General features: G+C 36.8%; 1 long non-coding RNA gene across 1 annotated transcript in view; it reads left to right on the top strand.

Moving 5' to 3' along the window:
- Positions 1–922: 922 nt before the first annotated feature.
- Positions 923–5,003, top strand: part of LOC120862499 — a 28,960-nt gene continuing 24,879 nt past the window's right edge. The window contains exons 1-2 of the long non-coding RNA XR_005720788.1: positions 923–2,593; positions 3,205–3,256. This is a non-coding gene — a long non-coding RNA (uncharacterized LOC120862499). The remainder of the gene's footprint in view (positions 2,594–3,204; positions 3,257–5,003) is intronic.

The following is a 5,003-nucleotide window of genomic DNA, read 5'->3' as shown; positions in this document are numbered from 1 at the left end:
AAAGCTATGAATAAAACAAGAAGCGCAGTTCAGCAGTTATTTTTTAAAACTTATTTATCAGGAATATCTTATATCAGGGCATTATGAATGAAATTTGTTCTTTGTCACATTTCCTTTCTGTGAGGGAATGAAAAGATAAATTTAGGATAAACAATAAAGCATTTCAGGGAGTTACGAAAATTCTCATTACTTCAAGTGGTAGCATGGGCTGAAAATATGACTAGCCCTTTACAATTTTTTTTAAGTTAAAATCTGGTTCCCCCCTTTAATATTTCAACCATTAGTAATGTACTGTGTCTTTAAATCGGGTGGCTTTGGTATGCATTCTTAACCTGTAGAGAAGCAGCTTCAGAGGGCAAGCTTCCCTCATGACATGCACAGACCCAAAGGCCCTCGTGATCATGGGCTGAATCTAATCTGAACATCTGTATTACTCATTTTCAACCAATATTTTTTAAGGTGCCCATCTGGAAAAAGTCAAACCTACCTGAGAATGGCTGGATGGGCCTTGCCCAAGAGTGAAAAACTGCCTGAAGCTATTCAAAACCAAAACTGAACTAAGCAGAATAAATAGTTCAATTTAAGAATTGTAACTACTTACCCCTGTCTTTATCTTTAAGAGTAATTGGAACAAGATTTTTAGAAGTGTTTGCTTAGGAACCAGCAAGGTAATTTGGTTAATTTGGCCTCATTCATACCAAAAAAATAGAGTGTTTTGAGTCTTGTTGGCTTTTAAATTCCTAATTTTTTTTTAATCTTACTCCCAAACTTGAGCAGTAATTATTGTAAGTGACCTTATACTATCAGTTGTGTCTGACTCTCTGCAACCCTATGGGCTGTAGCTCGCCGGGCTCCTCTGTCCATGAAATTCTCCAGGCAAGAATACTGGAGTGGGTTGCCATTCCTTTCTCCAGGGGACCTTCCCAACCCAGGGATTGACCCAGCTCTCCTGCATTTCAGGAGAATTCTTTACCATCTGAGCCACCAGGGAAGTCCCAGAGGGACCTAATTTTCTTAAATGATCATCTGCCATCCCCCCACATACAGAGGAAAACCCATTACTGCATCGTTTAAAATGCATCCATTGTAAAGACAGCTGTCCTTTGGATCAGCATTTTGGAGGTGCAGGAGGTTCCTATTTTGGAGTATGGACAGGTAAAGATTGTAAATTTGGGGGATTTGGGATGATGAGACATTTACAGGTTTAGAGTCTGGAAATACATATACATGTAAGTGTAGTCCAATAATGTTGTAATTTAGGTATGAATTCTTTTTTTCTCAAATACAGAGTTTTAGAAGAAGCAGATGTTTTAGGAGAACCAACATACTACTCATGTCTTGTAAAACACCAGACTTGTTTTGCGTCTTTCCTGAGTTGCATCAATAGACAAAATACAAAATGATAATTAGTCTCTTTGTCACTTCATCAGAGGATTTACAGATTTATAATTTCAGCATGTTTATGACACAACTTACACCCTTATTTATTTCAGATGATTTTGTTAGCTGGTATCTGCAGGCTATGAAAAAAAACTCTTATCTTTCCTAAGCTTTCCATGTCAGTTGGTCACTAGAAAACTTAATGATCTTTTGGGAAAAATTGGAACATTCTAGCCTCTTAAATAAGTGTTTTTCCCTCTATGGCATTAATTTCTTCCTTTAAGTTTTTACTTCAGCTATAATTTTAGAGTAAATGGGAAGTACACATAATAACTGCATTTAAATTTATGATGTGCTGATTCTCTTTTGAAAGTATTCGTGTAATAAAGAAGGAATTCAAAACAGAGAACCTTAATCTGCAAAAATAAAAGAAAGCTACAAATCTGCCAGCATTTCATTCACATTGAGCTATATATTTCTGAGGCATCTCTACCCTTACTAGCAGGCAGAATTTTCATTCTCTCTCCAGAATAGAATATGGATAATATAGATAGACATTGGTAATTATTTGGCTTCCAAATTATGTTTTCTTCATGTAAATAGATTCAGGAGCAAAATGTTTAGAGAACTGTTTCAAATGTATTCTTGAGTGGAGAAGACCAACCAGGACAAATCCAATCTCTTCATTCTCTTACTCTCCTAATTCGCTGTTGCGTATTTTCTCCTCCTGAAATCACCAGGGCCTCCTTCCCCTCTTCCTTTTCAGCCCTTGTGTCTTGTTTCCCTGAGAAATAGGAGTAATGAGAGAAGAATATCCACAGATCCCACCACCATCACCTGCCAGTTTCTGTGCATATTCTCTTCCTTTCTTTCTGTTACTATGGATGAAATGTTCCAGGCTCTGTATCTCTTCAGCTTGTGCACTAGATCCTATCCCTCCCCTCCTACTCAAAGACAGTGAATCAGCAATCTACCCTTCTCTTCTGCATCATTCCCGCCCTCTCTGCTAGATCATTTCTCTTTGCATAAATTGCTGCCACTTTGTTGGAAGCAGCTCTCTGCACTCTTCCTGGATTCTTGCAGTAGCCTCCCAAGTGGTCTCCTTTCAACCCCTGCTCCCCTTCAAACTCTACTCATCTCCATAGCTAGAAAAACCCAAGATCTTGCTACTCCTTTGCCCAAAACCCTCCAGAGGCTTCACATCTCACTGAGGGTAAAAGCTAAAGTCCCTGGCAAGGCTTTCAAAGCCTTATTTGGTTTGTCCTGTCTTTCGCCTCTAACTCAATCTCCAGCTTCCCTCTCTGGGCTCCTCCTGCACCAGCCACATGGACCTCTTCTTCCTCCAACACCAGACACACTCATAACACTTGCACCAGCATGGTTTGTTCCCTTACTTTGTTTGGATCATTCCTCAAATATCACCTTCTCAATATAACCTTTCCTGTTCACTCCCCCCAACACCACCACTTTCCCTGCTCTAGTTTTCACTTACTCCGTGTGGTGAAATACTCTGTATGTTTACCTGTTAATTGTTGTTTATCATCTGTCTGCCCCGCTCCCAAAGAAAATCCATGAGTGCTTGGGACTTTTTGCCTTTTTACCTCCTTCCCATATTCCTAGTATATTCCTAGAATGTAGTAAATGCTCAACAATAACTTGTTGACTGAATCTGTCTTTATGAGAGTGTAACTAGAAAATGACATGGGAATATTAGTCATGCTGACTAAATTTTTAAAGTCTATCTCACCAATTCTATTTTACAGACATTATTTGAAGATATTTTTAACTTCATTTGGGGTCTCATAGATCTTTTATTTCCTTTAGAAGAATCGTGGGACTCTTGTATACTTAAAGAGAAATATACTGTGAAAAAAATGTATGTATCTTAATTTCTTTCTAACTCTTGTATCTTTCAATAGCTTGCTGCTTTAAAAAATTTTTTAATTCAATTCGGACATTTGGGCATTTATTCTTTATGATCCCTAATCAAACCTGATCTGCTATCAATTTCCCTGTAAGCACTGCTTTTGTGTACTGCACAAATTTTGGTATATTGTATATTAAGTTCAAAATACTTTCTTGTAATTTCTTTTACCTATGGGCTATTTAAAAATGTTATTTAACATCTAGATATTTGGGGATTTGCACATATATTGTATTCTAATTTCACTATATGATCAGAAATCATATTTTTGAAATTTCAGTCATTTTCTTTTTTTTTTGGAACTTGCTCTGAGGCCCAGCAAACAGCTTTTCTTGGTGCATTTTCTTTGTGCACTTGAAAAGAAACGTGTATCCTGAAGTTTTTAGATAGTATTCTATAAATGTCAATTAGACCAAGTTGGCTGATTGTATTATAAAAGTCATTTATATCTCTGCTGATTTTCTCTTTGTTCTGCTGCTAAGTCGCTTCAGTCATGTCCGACTCTGTTCAACCCCATAGATGGCAGCCCACCAGGCTCCGCCGTCTCTGGGATTCTCCAGGCAAGAACACGAGTGGGTTGCCATTTCCTTCTCCAGTGCATGAAAGTGAAAAGTGAAAGTGAAGTTGGTCAGTCATGCCCAACTCTTAGTGACCCCATGGACTGCAGCCTACCAGGCTTCTTCGTCCATGAGATTTTCCAGGCAAGAGTACTGGAGTGGGTTGCCATTGCCTTCTCCGTCTCTTTGTTCTATCAATTACTTTATCAATCAAAGAAGGGCTGAAATCGCTGTCATTGTGAATTTGTCTGTATGTCCCTTTGTTTGAATTAGTTTTTATTTCTTTTATTTTAAAGCTCTATTATTAGCTGAATGCATATTTAGAATTGTTATAAATGTTTCTAATGATTGATTCTTTTATTATTATGAAATATCCCTCTTTATTTTTGGTAATATTCTTCATCCCTCTAAAGTCTACTTTGTTTAATGTTAATATAGCCATTTCAGTTTTCTTATAATTAGTGTTTATATTGTGTATCTTTTTAAATCCTCTTACTTTTCATCTATCTCTGTGTTTAAAATGTGTTTCTCATATACAGTATATAGTTAGGCCTTGCTTTATTATCCAGTCAGATTTCTCTGCCTTTTAATTGATGTGCCTAGTCCATTTACAGCTACTGTAATTATTGATATGGGTGGTTGAAGTCTTCTCTCTTGCTGTTTGCTTTCTACTTACGCCATCTCTTCTAGGTTCTTTCTTCTTCTTTTCCTGCATTCTTTTGAGATATTTGACTATTTTAAATCATTTTATCGTCTCTATTGTTTATTAGTTATGGCTCTGTTTTAGCTTTTTAAGGGTCACAACACATGTCTTTAACTTACCACAATCTACCTTCAAAAAATATTATACTACTCACCTTACAATAGTATATTTCCATTTCTCCCTTCCAATACTTTGTGTTTTTGTTGCCAGATGTTTTACTTCTACACGTATTTTATACATCCACAATACACTCTAAATATTTTGTTTTACATAGTCAATAGTCTTTTTAAAATTTATTTTATTTTTTGGCTCCATCACACAGCTTGTGGTATCTTCGTTCCCCAAACAGGGATTGAACCCAGGCCCTGGCAGTGAAAACACAAAGCCCTAACCATGGGATCACCAGGGAATTCCCTAAAACTTATTTTATTTTTATATT

Source organism: Oryx dammah, unplaced genomic scaffold (genome assembly GCF_014754425.2).
Source record: "Oryx dammah isolate SB20612 unplaced genomic scaffold, SCBI_Odam_1.1 HiC_scaffold_4, whole genome shotgun sequence".
In the NCBI taxonomy this organism is placed as follows: domain Eukaryota; kingdom Metazoa; phylum Chordata; class Mammalia; order Artiodactyla; family Bovidae; genus Oryx; species Oryx dammah.
Note: the sequence above shows the minus strand (reverse complement) of the source record. Positions and strands in the feature narration are given on the sequence as shown.